Genomic DNA, 12400 nt, shown 5'->3' with positions numbered 1-12400 from the left:
ACCAGGGAGAAGAGAGAATTCTCTTCAAGAGGTTTCATAGGAAATTCTTGAAGGACCCTAAGACTGAGCTACCTTGTGGATTTTCCAGGAGGTGCCCATCAACCCCAAAGAATGGGATTCCTCCCTACATGATCCTCTCAACTCCTAAAAATAACTCTACTACACTTATCCTATAAAATAAAGGCAACAAATATAAATGATGGGTATCTGTCTTTCTCTTCTTGCCTCTACCCCTACATTCACAATGAGGAAAAAGTAATAAGTTTACCCATCTAGTCATAATTCACCTCCACCAACCTTGAACTGCTCAGCAGCCTCTCTGGTAGTCTGGTCCCTGCCCTTGTTATTTAAAATACCATTCACCATTCTGCCTCCCTTGGCCAGCTGCTGGCGCAACCTAACCGATTCCAATGGTGTGATAAACAGGAAATGGTGTTTTTTCTTCCCTTCTCAATATGTTCATTCTCCTCTTCCCACCTCCTCTGGCTCAAATGGAGATAGATGTCACCAGTGCCCATATGTCACATGGTAGTAGGGATGTGCAATACAGCCTCAATCGAGGGTTCTGACCTTTTCTGCTGAGCTGGAGTCTGGGGAAACATGGCAGCAAGTGATTTCAGTCAAAGACAGGGACTCTGCATTTCTCAGCCAATTTGCCGTGCATCTGGCCTGCAGAACTAGAAAAAGGTAACTCACTTATTTTCTTGAGGGGAAGGGCTGGAGCCAAGTCATCTCTAGGAGAAATTTAGAGCCATAAAATCTTAGAGCTGGATAAGTGAGTTAACCTAGTCTAACTCCTACATTTTAAACTGAGGCCCAGGAAAGGAATGTCTTGCCCTAGGTTGCTCTGGGAGTTATTCAGAAAGTTAAGACCATAATCCAGGTCTCTGGTCCAATCCAGTGCTCCTTCCACTTTGCCATATCATCTCTACCCCTAAAACTCTACCAGCCCGGTCCCAGCTATTTTCACTTAAGGAAGGGGTCTAGAAAAAAGAAAGAGTTCAGAAAAATGAAAACATTTCATGTTTACTTAGGAGCTGACCATCTGATTTGGGATTGGAAGGGGATCTGCATAGCAAATTTTAAAGCTATCTTATTAAAGGTGAACTTGGGGGCTATTGTAGACAGGATTCATACTCTGGGTGGGTGAGCACTTAAAAAAAAAAGGAAAGAAAGAAATCTATACCACCCGAGTTAAAATGAATGTGTATTACAGTTCTAACAAAGAATAAGAGTAGATAGGCTACCCTCTAAGGTCCTTCTCAACTCAAAGATTCTATGTTCTAATATTTGTTTGTCTAATCTAACAAATATTGTTGTGTGACCAACACTGTGTTTGGTTCCAAAGTGAAAGAGAAATAAATTGAATACTGTCTGCCTTCAGAAAACTTACAATCTTTTAGAAAGGAAAATATACACGGACATGAATAATTATAATCCATTGCTGCAGGATTCATGAGAGCCAGGGTTGAGAAGTGGATAGAGGGTTGTCCATGGAGTTAGAAAGTTAGGGTTTAATTCTTGCCTCTGATACATGCAGGCTATGGGACCAAAGGCAGGTCACTTACCCTGGAAGTGTGCCTATTAAGCCGATAAATTGCAGAAGAGTTTTACATCTACATTGGTAGATGGAATTTTTACTCTGATGATTCCCCTATACCAGTGGTGTCAAGTTCAAATAGAAAGAAAGGTCACTAAAATCATACTTAAGGATCCCAGGAGCACGAATATTGACTTAGAAAGACACATTAAAATTATTTCTATTCTATTGTATTTTTATTTATTTTTGCTAAATTATTTCCCAATTAGATTTTAATCTGGTTTGGGCCACACTCAAGAGTTTTGCAGGTTTGTGATTGACACCTCTGCCTTACACCAATCAAATCCCAAGCCACAAAAAGGTTTACTGATGGCTATGAGATTCAGGGAAGGTTTAACCACCAGATGTCAATAGATGGAGATGGGGGTGGTAGGAGAGGTGTAGACATTGAGTCCTCAAAACATAGAAAAGGATTTGAATCAAGTCAGTGAGTCATAAGAGTCGGGAAAATTATAGGAATAAGGCTGCTAGACAGAGGCAGGATTAAGGTCCCTAGAACAATCCTGATAAAATGTATAGATGGGGCTCCAGAATTAGGTCTTGAATCTTCTCACACAAACACAAGGTGATTCAACCAATCAAACAATTAGTCAACAAACATTTATGAAATATCTCTAACATGCCAGCCTCTGTGCAGGGTACTGGGGACACACAGACAAAAATAAAACAGTGCTTGTCCTCAAGGAGCTTACTTTCTATTCCAGGAGACCTCGTGTACTCATATTGAGCATATATAAGATAGATGCAATATAAATATGAAGTAATACAAGGAGATTGAGAGGAGGGAAGACACTAGCAACTGATTAGATATGAAAAGAGAATCTGAATGGGTAGAATGAGCTGGTTCCCATTAGAGGAGGGAAGACTATCAAAGGAGAAAGCTAGATTTGGGGAGGGGGCTAATAATGCCATGCTAGCTAGGCCAGTCAGGCCCTAGCCATAGGGCATTGCAGCTGGAGGAGCCACAAGGTCAGCAACCAAGAGCTAAGTTTATAGATTTACAGGGGCTGACTCTAAATGGTAGCACTATCTGGGATTCCTTAAAATCATGCCCGAATAGCCCACCTCCTTTGGGGTGGAGCAAACCCTAGAAAGAATGTGGGGGAAGAGGGTCAGGGCTGGGCTGTCTCAAAGGAGGGCAGGACTAGAGGAAGAGGGCCCCTGGAGTCAAGCCTGCCTGACTTTCCTAGAACAAAGTGGGTAACATTTCCTGCCCCTCCTATACTATGTAGCAACTGGCAAGGGCTCTTGTACACAATCAAGGCTCAATAATACTGGAGTTGAGTATTTTAGGGAATCATAATTGTCCATGTGCATGCTTCTCCCTCTGCCAAAATGGATCAAAACCCCTCTGTGACTTGGATGACTGTCTTTGGGAATTGCTGTGGCCATAACTTTTATCACCATGTACTTCTTGGAGGTAATGGTGATAAAGACCTCCAGCTTCCAGCCAAAGTTCCTACCATGGGTGGTAGAGCTAGTGCTTGAAGCCTTTTTAGCTTGACAGGATCTACCAGGACTTGAGCTTCCCTGCCATAATTTTGGAGAAGGCAGGATTACCTTCCTGAGATAAGAAAGGGAAAGATTCTAGTGGAAGGTCTCAGGAGTTAGTGTGGTATAATAGAAAGAGCTCTGGACTAGGAGATTAGAGGGCTGGAATAAGAACTGGATTTGGAGTCAAAGGAGCTGGTTCAAGTCCTCTCTCTGCCACTTGGTCCCTATGTGGCCTTCAACAAGCTACACAATCTTTCTTGGATTCAGTATCTTCATCTGTTAAATGAGGGGGTTGAACTAGATGGCCTTTGAGATCCATTCCAGCTTTAAATCTACAATCTCTCACCCTAATACTAACTCACTATGACCTTGGACAAATTAATTCCCTTTCCAGGCCCTGTCTCCAGTAAGGAAGATTCAATGCAGTTTACATACTAGGCTACCAGGGGGACAGGCTTGAGTGTAAAGGGGTTTTTATCTCCTGGGGTGAAAAAATAAGGAATCTTTGGCAGGCTATAGTATATAGAGATCTCCCTGTCTCTTGGTACCAAAACACCTATCCATTTCTCTTAGTGTCTTCCCTGAGAGGCTTTTATAGTCAGTCTATAGGCTTAATGTCTCTTTCTGCCTGAATCCTTCCCATTTGGGAAAGGGATAAACCAAAGTTGAGTTCCTTCCCCAGCAACAACTGCTTCTCTGTTCCCAACCTGATAGATTTTGCTAGCCAGGATAGGAAAGATAGTGGAATTTCTCCCATCTCTCTGCCAACTGTTCCCCCACCCCATCCAAGTCTGAGAGGAGAGTGTTTGACACAAAAACTGACAACCAAATACCTCTCTAAATGAGATTTCGTAGGATCATATGATTGAGAGCTGGAAGGAATCCAGAGGTCATTCAGTCCAATAACTTCATTTTTCAGATGAAGAGACAGGCCCCAGAAAGTCTCAAATGACTTGCAATGCTAAAGTCACATTGGTACTAAGTAGAAGTTTGAAGCTAGGTCCACTAACTTAAATGACAATGCTCTATCAATCACAGTCCTACTATTCCCCAATAGGAACCTCCCTAACCCTGGGGACTGAGAAAGCATGTCCTTTGGGGTAATCATTCAGTGAAGATTCAGACCTTCAGGTAAGGAGACAACTAGAGATCTTATATCCAACCTTCAGCAAGACTCTAAGTCTTAGTATGGGGATGGAGCTTCTATAGCATCACTCTTAATGGAAGGCCTCATGTTTAGTAGGTACTTGATTCTAGGGTTCTATGATCATAGATTTAGAGATGAAAGAGACCATAGAAATCCCCTCATTTTTAAAAAACCCTCCCCTTCCTCCTTAGAATCATTACTGTGTATTGGTTCTAAGGCAGAAGAGTGGTAAGGGCTAGGCAATGGGGGTTAAATGATTTGTCCAGGATCACACAGCTGGGAAGTGTCTGAGAGCAGATTTGAACCCAGGACTTCCTGTCTCTAAACCTGGCTCTCAATCCATTGAATTACCCAGCTGCCTGCCCCTCCTCCAACACCCGCCTCCCATTTTTACAGCTGAAAAATAGAAAAGAAAATGATCTGTCCAAAGTTACAGAAGCAGTACGTGGAAGAACTAAGATTAGAATTCACGTCTTTTATCACCAAATCTAGCATTCTTTCCACAGTTCTAAAGCTTTATTTGTCAAATAAAGTAATGAAGAAATTCAATCCAACATTTCCCAAGTACCCATTGTGTAAAAGGCACCATAATGGAAATATCTCACATCTGTATGTCACTTTAAAGCTTCCAAAGTGTTTTCCTCATAATAACTCTTGGAGATTAGCAGTGTAGATATCATCCTTCCCATTTTATTGATGAGGAAACTGAGGTAAGGGGAGGGGAAGTGATTTGCCTAGGATTATACAACTATAAATTTTCAGGTCCAGATCTTCTGAGCTGTGTCCAGGGTTCCTTCCCCTGCTCTCTTTTCACATATACTCTCTAGAGAAAGATAGGGCAGGTATTCCTAATAAAGATGCTGAGGCCTAGACTTTCTCTTTGTGAAGTGACTAGCTGAAAGTCACAAAGAGAGTTAGTGTCAGGTCAGGACTGGAACCCAGATCTCTTGTCTCCCAGGATCCAGAATGATTTCCATCACAACACACTGATTTTTAGGAACATTTTTGGGGATCCTGGTAGACTGTTACCCAGTTTCTAGAAGCTGAAGAGGGACCTGTGATGTGGGCTACTGCTCCTTTTAGACTCTCTACCCCACCTCCTTCCCTCCTGCCATGCCCCTGCTCGCATCCCCCAGCCCCCATCCCCTCAGCCTCCTGTTTGTTCTGCTGACAGAATTCTCTTTATCAGCGAGTAACACACACAGGAAGTCCGGCCTGGAATTGTCCATCCCAATCCTGATTTACAGGAGAAGGGAAGCATAAAAAGCCGCCCTTCCTTGCCTTGTGAGAGGGGCCTCCCATCTCTGCATGAAGCTGACCACTGCCACCTGATCAGGACAGATGAGAGAAAAAGAAGCCACAGGGATGGGAGGAAGGAGGCAGCCTCGATGCCTCCCTGGAGGAGGTGGAGGTAGTCAGGACAGTGTGATGAAGAGGTGGCTGGTGACCCTGTTGGGTCAAGATTGGGGAGGCAGATGTATTCTGGGGGCTGAGATGAAGATGAAGAAGCGGTGGGGCTTGGAGCAACTATGGAAACAGGTATGGTCTGTCATGGTATGGAGTCCATTTGGGGGAGAGGGGCCCCAGAAAGGGAGGGAAATGGGCACTCACTGACCCAATAGTTCAATATTTGTTGAATGTCTTTGATAAAGGATCAGAGAACTATGGATTAGTTGATTCCTAGGATCCTTTCTGGCTCTGATATTCAAACTTCCTTAATGTATATAGAGAAGGATACTTGGGTTCAAAGAGCTGAAGACATCCCAAGGCCACATAGCTAGTTAATTCAGGGCCAGGACTAGAACTTGACTCCCTGTCCAAACTGTCATCAATACATTTTCTTATAAGTCTGAACTTGTCTCCTAGAGTACAACTTAGAATTCATTAAGTAAAGAATTGTCTTGTACACTTCTGTCTCCCTCTTTTCATATCTATGTCTTATACAGAGTATAGCTTTTTAGTAGGTGCTTCTTAGTGGATAAATGGATATAAAGAAATATCCTAGGAAAGCATACTGAGATGGTGCTAAAAGGGAGGGAGACTATATAGTACCCAAGTCATGAGGCACAGAATTTTTGAGTTAGAAGGAACTTGGAACCTGGAATAGAAAATATAGAGATGGAATGAAATTTTTAGATGAGAATAATGAATTCTAGACAGGAAAAGTGACTTGCCCAAAGTCACAAGGGGAATCAGGAGTAGGACCAAGACTAGAACCCAGGTTCTAGTGATTATTAAGATATATATTTTTAAAAACAAAATTAAAATGAGAAATCTTAAAGTCGCCTTTATAGAATTGGTGGTTCATCCCATCACTTCTGTTTCTTAATCAAACACATGCTTTGAGTCAAAGAGGGAGAAGTCATCTGAGAAAAGCCAGGTACCTTTTTCAAGCTGAATCTCAAAGATTGTTTTGCTTTGCTCTCTTGGAGAGGCCCAGATGGACCCCGTAGTGTCTAGCTTTTTGCAGCATTAACAATAATTCCTCATGCCCAAGGCTTCTGATTTTTTTCCCCCAAAGCCCTTTCATAATTCATTTCTTATTTAAACCTCACAATCTTCATAGAAGGAAGGCAGGGCAGAACGTATTACCCTCATTTTAGAGAGAGAAAGTGAGTATCAAAGCAAAAGCAACTTGTTCAAAGTCTTCCAGTGAGTCAGTGGCAAAGCCACTGTGATCTAGGCCTCTAGTCTCCCCGCCTGGAACTCTTTCCACTTGACCACAGCTGAAAGAGCCAGGGAATTAGAGTTCAGAGAATGGATAATGGGAGGTCATGGGTTAAATGCCATCAATCTACAGATAAGAGGTCTGGAAGAATTGGGGCCTGGAAAGAGGCTTTGTTTTCCCAAGTCTTACCACAGAGTGTGTTAATGGATTTGGGTTCCGGAAGGGGTAATAAAATGCATTTGCAAATAGAGAGTAAAAGGGTGATGGGAGAAAGAGAGAGGTTCCTTGATTTCTGGCTTTCTAGTAGTACTGATGCTTGTAGGGTTTGGAAATAGGCTACTTACTGCTCCTCCTAGACAGTCCTAGGACCCTAAATGCTTCTCTTTACCAGGAACTATTCACCTATTCAGAGTAGTTTAGATATTTCCCAAATCCTGGGATGGATTCCTGGTAACAGGATCCCTTTTGAGGCAGGGATGAATCACACATCCCAGTATCATGACCTCTAAGTGTTAGCCATCTACTTTTTTTTTAACTCTGAAGGAGTCCAATGGAACAGAGCTAAGCAATATCTGAATGCCTGGGTAAGGTTGTAGAGCTCCAGGGGGGTGGGAATCAAAGGCAAAGACCTCTGCCCCCCCTCTACCAAGTATGGTTCAAGACTATAAAACCAGAGGCCAAAATTAGAGTCAGAAGATCTCTATTTAAAAGTCTACTCTGCCTTTTTTAGGATTTTTGTGACCTTGGCCCAGGCCTTATCCTTCTGAGACCTCAGTTTCCTTATTATTAAAATGGAGGAATTTAATTAGGTGATAACTAAGGTTTATACCAGCTCTGAATCCTATGTATAACTCAGGGTAGAGACTGGGTTCCAGTTCTCCTAGAGTTTGGCTCCAGAAAGGAAGAATAGATATCAAGAAAGTGATGAGATTCAGAGCTTCCATGAAAGAGACCTTATAGCTCACCAATTTAAAGATAAGGAAACAAAAAGACTTCAAAAAAGAATTCAAAAAGAATTCACTTAAAATTCACTAAAAAAAAAAAAGTCAAACAGCTAGTGTATAGCAAGCTAGGATTCGAATCCAGGTTCTCTGACTCCAAATGGGTGGCACCATGCATAGATCCCTGACAAGTTAGGGAATATTCACTTTTCCCATTGAATGTGGCATTGGTCATAAAGGTTTGAAGGCCTCTTTAATTTTCCACAAAGTCAGGAAAGATCCTAGAGCCAACATCCCTTCCCACTTGCCCATCTCCATTTGATAGGGGACTAGCCCTGAAAACATTGATACAAATTTAGTCATTGGCTACCTTGCTTTAATTCAATCAAGTCTCATTAATTAAAACCAACAGGTCTTGGGCTGGAGAAATACTTAGTGAATATAGGAGCGAATAAATAACCAAATAATGCCAACAGAAGGGAAGAACTGGAGCAGACTCACAAACCAGGCTTTGCTTCAGACTTCCAGGATAATGGCTCATTATTCACTGACTCCCAAGTCTAGGTAATTGGAGTAAATATTGACTAAGCTCAGGTCCCCATCCCAAGGTTTAGACTTCCACACCTATTTGGGATAATGCAAACATATTATCAGGGACTGTTGAGCAGAAGGATCATCCAGGTAGCCTTGATAAGGGATAGTTGACAAAAGAAATCCAAACAGGATCCCAATTAAAGCATTTGCTAACAGGAGGCAGTAGGGTCTTAGAAAATGGGGGAAACTGACTACATCATGGGTAGTTGTGTCTCTGACCTCTGACATTTTTACCTTGTTCTAATCAACCTAGGTTTTGCTCTGAAATTAAGCAACCGAGTATTTGGCCAAGACTATGACCCACTTTATCTTCCTGGCTCCCCTTGTTCCAATAGCAAGCCAGAAGCAATGATTAGGAGTCCCAAGAATCTAGACAAATGACTGAACCCTACAGACAAGGTGAGTAAAACACAGAGGAAAATATACAATATGGCTGGCCACTCCACAGTAGGTTTTTACCCTGACACTCCTAGGACTGCAATGATTTTTCCTCCTAATTTTCTTTTTATCCACTCCTTAGGTCAGCCATTTGACCATCCATCCTTCTGGATTCCTACCTACTTTTTAGAAAAAGGCATCGTTCTTTCCCATCCCCACCTTTCCATAGTCACTATTTCTTCCTCTTTCCACAGATTGGAAATGGGGCTCCAGAAAAACCAGGGTGTTTCCCAAAGTACCCAGACATTCTGGCTGGGAGTCAAGCCATTAAAACAATCATGGTCAACACAGAGAGGGAGTGGCATTCAGAGCCAGTTGCCTAGTTCTATCCTTGGCTTGGCTCTTTAATCCCTTTCCCAGTTTCAGCTTTACAAAGAGTGAAGGTTTTAGGGATGGAATACATCTCTGACCTTTCATTTTATAAATGAAAAACAAAACAAAACAAAACAAAGCCTTGAAGTTCATAAAGGAGAAGGGAGTTACCCAAGATCATCATACAGGGAGTAAAGAACTAAGTCAGGATTTGATTCTAATCTTCTGATGCTAAATCTAGTCCTCTTTCCAACCATATTTCACGCCATTGCATCTAAAGGTGAATGAAATCTTTTAAGCACCACTAAGAAACTTGTAGTTTACCTAAAATCATCATTCTTGGGTTAGCTCAGCTGGTTAGTTCATGCAGCTACAACTCAGATAACTATGGGGAGATGGTAGAGAGATGGAGAGGTATTTTTTGGCCCAAAGATGCATCCCAAACTCTTTGATGCAGGTGCATGAGTCTCCACAAGGGAAAGTGAGCACATAGAGAAATGGTCTCAGGAAATCAGAGCCCTCAGAGGCTGGTGGTGGTAGATCCCATTCTGAATTCTTACATGGTTGGAGTTTCATTTTTCTTCTTTTTTTTTCCCATTTTCACTCTTCATTAGAAAGCGGCCCTCCCCAGATTCAACTTTTAGAAACTAGAGGCCCAGTGTCTCCATAGAACTCCCTCAGAGTAGGATTTTAGTCTAGTTAAGGAGAGATTTTGATTGTCCCAATCTAGTTGAACCCAAGGAAGAAAATATTGTAGCACTTATCTTCCAGGTTGTTGTGAGAATAAACTGGGATAATATTTGTAAAGTGCTTTGATTACCTTAAGGCACCATATAAATGCTAGCTTTTGTTATGATTTGTGCCTTCCTTCTCTTCCCACATCCCGGTGCTACTGTTACTTTCCAAAGAATACTCCAAATCTCCAATATTACACTTCTGTCACTTTTGGGAAGCTCTGAAGCTTGGACTTCAGCTTCTTGCCCTGCTCCTCCCCCCCTCCACCCCGACTCCTCTCAGTTCCCGACCCTCCCCGGAGAGAAGTGCTTTATTAGGGGTAATGGGAAAGATTGGAGTGTACGAGTTAAAGAGCAAAAACTTTTTTGGACAGTCTCCAAAAGTACTCCCCTCCCAGCCATTCACCCCCACACACCCAAGAAACAGGGTCTCTGGAAAGTGGGAATCCCACACCTCCCAGACTCTAGGAAGGCGAAGTAGGAAGACTCTAGGGTTCCCACACTCCCTCCCATCGGGGCTAGGAAAGAGGACCCAGGGACAGCATTACAGGGGAAGAGGCTTAACCCTTGCCGAAGGAAGGTGGGCTGGGCCGGGGAGGGGCGGGGACCCCGCGGCTCTCGCTCCTGCCCTTCCCCCTAACTACCCTTAGCGCAGGGTGGCCGGGATCCCGATCCCAGGAGAAGCCCTCCCACCTACGGGGGAGGGGGCGGTAGCAACGAGGGGCGGGGCAGAGGCGGCAAGGGAGAGGCGCCCCCCATAGCTGGGTACCCCCACGGCTTAGCGTGCGCTAGGACCTGTACTCGTGGTGAGTGAAGACTGGCGTGGGGCGCTGGGGATGAAAGGGGTGAGACAGGACTCTATCCCCTAGAGGGTACAGTATAGTCTCAGATAGCCTGGGCACGGTACCGAGACTGGGGACCAGAAGGCTTAAATTTTCTCCTCGTGAGTTGGATTGAATTTGGGAGGGCCTTAGGCTCAGCCGGCTAGGGGAGCTGGGGATTAGGAGGAGAGGAATGAGAGCCCAAGAGATCTGGATGAAGGGAGAGGAGAAGACAGAGGTGGGACAGAGAGGAGGGATTCAGCAATAGGACTGGGGGCGGGGGGAGCTCGAAGAATGAACTGCGAGAGGGGACCGAGAAAGAAGGGGGTGGAGTGGAAAAAGAGTGGGGACTGATTGAGGAGGGACAGACAGGGCGGTGGGGGGGGGGACTGGTTAAGTGGACAGAAGAAAGGGAACTTAGCAAAACGGCTGAGGGGGAGGGAAGTGGAGAGGAGGGACAGCAAAAGTGGATTGGAGAGGAAAGGGAGAGGGGAGAGATGGAGTTGAAGGGCGCAGGGGGTAGAGTGGACATGGGGAAACAGAGAAGAGTGACCAGGAGAGGAGAAGAATGGACAGAAGGAGATGGAGAGGCAGAGAGAGGAAGGATAGAGCAGTAGGGCTCAGAGAGAGAGGAAGAATAGTTAAGAATGAAAGGAGAGAGACAGACAGACAGAAAGGACTAAGAAAGAAAAAAGACTACATAGAGAGGAAGATCATGGGGGGGGGGAGAGAGAGAGAGAGAGAGAGAGAGAGAGAGAGAGAGAGAGAGAGAGAGAGAGAGAGAGAGAGAGAGAGAGAGAGAGAGAGAGAGAGAGAGCTCCTAAAATAGAGAAAGGTTAGAGTGAGTGAGGATTAAGAAAGAAAAAAAGGAGGGGAGGCCTAAGTTCTGAGAGAGGAAGATCCTAGGAGACAGAGGGAAGGAGAATTAGAGAGATAGAGACAGAAAGAGAGGGAGGGAGGGAGAATTGGGAGCAAAAAAAAGGGGGGGAGAGGTTGAACTTAGAGAGAATGATCAAGTTGGTAAAGCAGAAAAATAGAATAAAGAGGCCCACAGAAAGGAAGCAGGAGAGATGGAGGAAGATGACAGAACAGAGCAAGAGGGAACAAAGAGGCAAGGAGGGAGAAGAGAGGAGAGAGAGAAGACCAAAAACTATCAGGGGGGCTGGAGCAAAGAGCTTTGAATATGTCCTGGGTTGAACAGAGATCTCCCAGACCTGGCTTTAATCCTGAGATTCATAGCACCACACTTTCCCCTTCTTTTTGCTCTCCAGGCCAAGTAGAAAGAGAAAAGCTCTTAGGAGAAGGATTGGGGTGCCTGGGATGGTTCAATCAAAGGAGTGCAGAGGTGCCTGGAGTGATTGATTGGGTTCAGAGGTCTAAAAAGCATACTTTTTTACAGAGGTTATTTGAGCCTTAGGAAAACACCCCATCTGGTGGTCGATAGGGGAGAATCCTCAGCTTTCAGGGCCAAGGGAAGTAGAGGAAAGAGTGGATGTTAGAAGCAAAACATATACTATGGAGGACCATATACTGTGGTCTTGCCCCATGGAATATTTAGATTTCAACATAGACTGCCCTATGAAATATCATTCTAAGTCCATAGGCTTCACTGGCCTATCAAATCAGACCTTGATAGGCAGAAAAAAAGCAA

General features: G+C 43.9%; 1 protein-coding gene across 4 annotated transcripts in view; it reads left to right on the top strand.

Annotated features, from left to right (window-relative positions):
• The first annotated feature begins 554 nt into the window (after window positions 1–554).
• The window catches only part of EGFL7 (EGF like domain multiple 7), a 30438-nt gene continuing 18592 nt past the window's right edge, over window positions 555–12400 (top strand). For 2 of the 4 annotated variants that reach the window (XM_007475300.3, XM_007475303.3), the window contains exons 1-2: window positions 5508–5780; window positions 8698–8843. The gene's annotated coding sequence lies outside the window, so the exon portion shown is untranslated. The other 2 variants (XM_007475301.3, XM_007475302.3) reach the window with 2 other exon arrangements.

This window comes from Monodelphis domestica, chromosome 1 (assembly GCF_027887165.1).
Source record: "Monodelphis domestica isolate mMonDom1 chromosome 1, mMonDom1.pri, whole genome shotgun sequence".
NCBI lineage: Eukaryota > Metazoa > Chordata > Mammalia > Didelphimorphia > Didelphidae > Monodelphis > Monodelphis domestica.
This window is presented reverse-complemented; position numbering and strand designations above follow the sequence as displayed.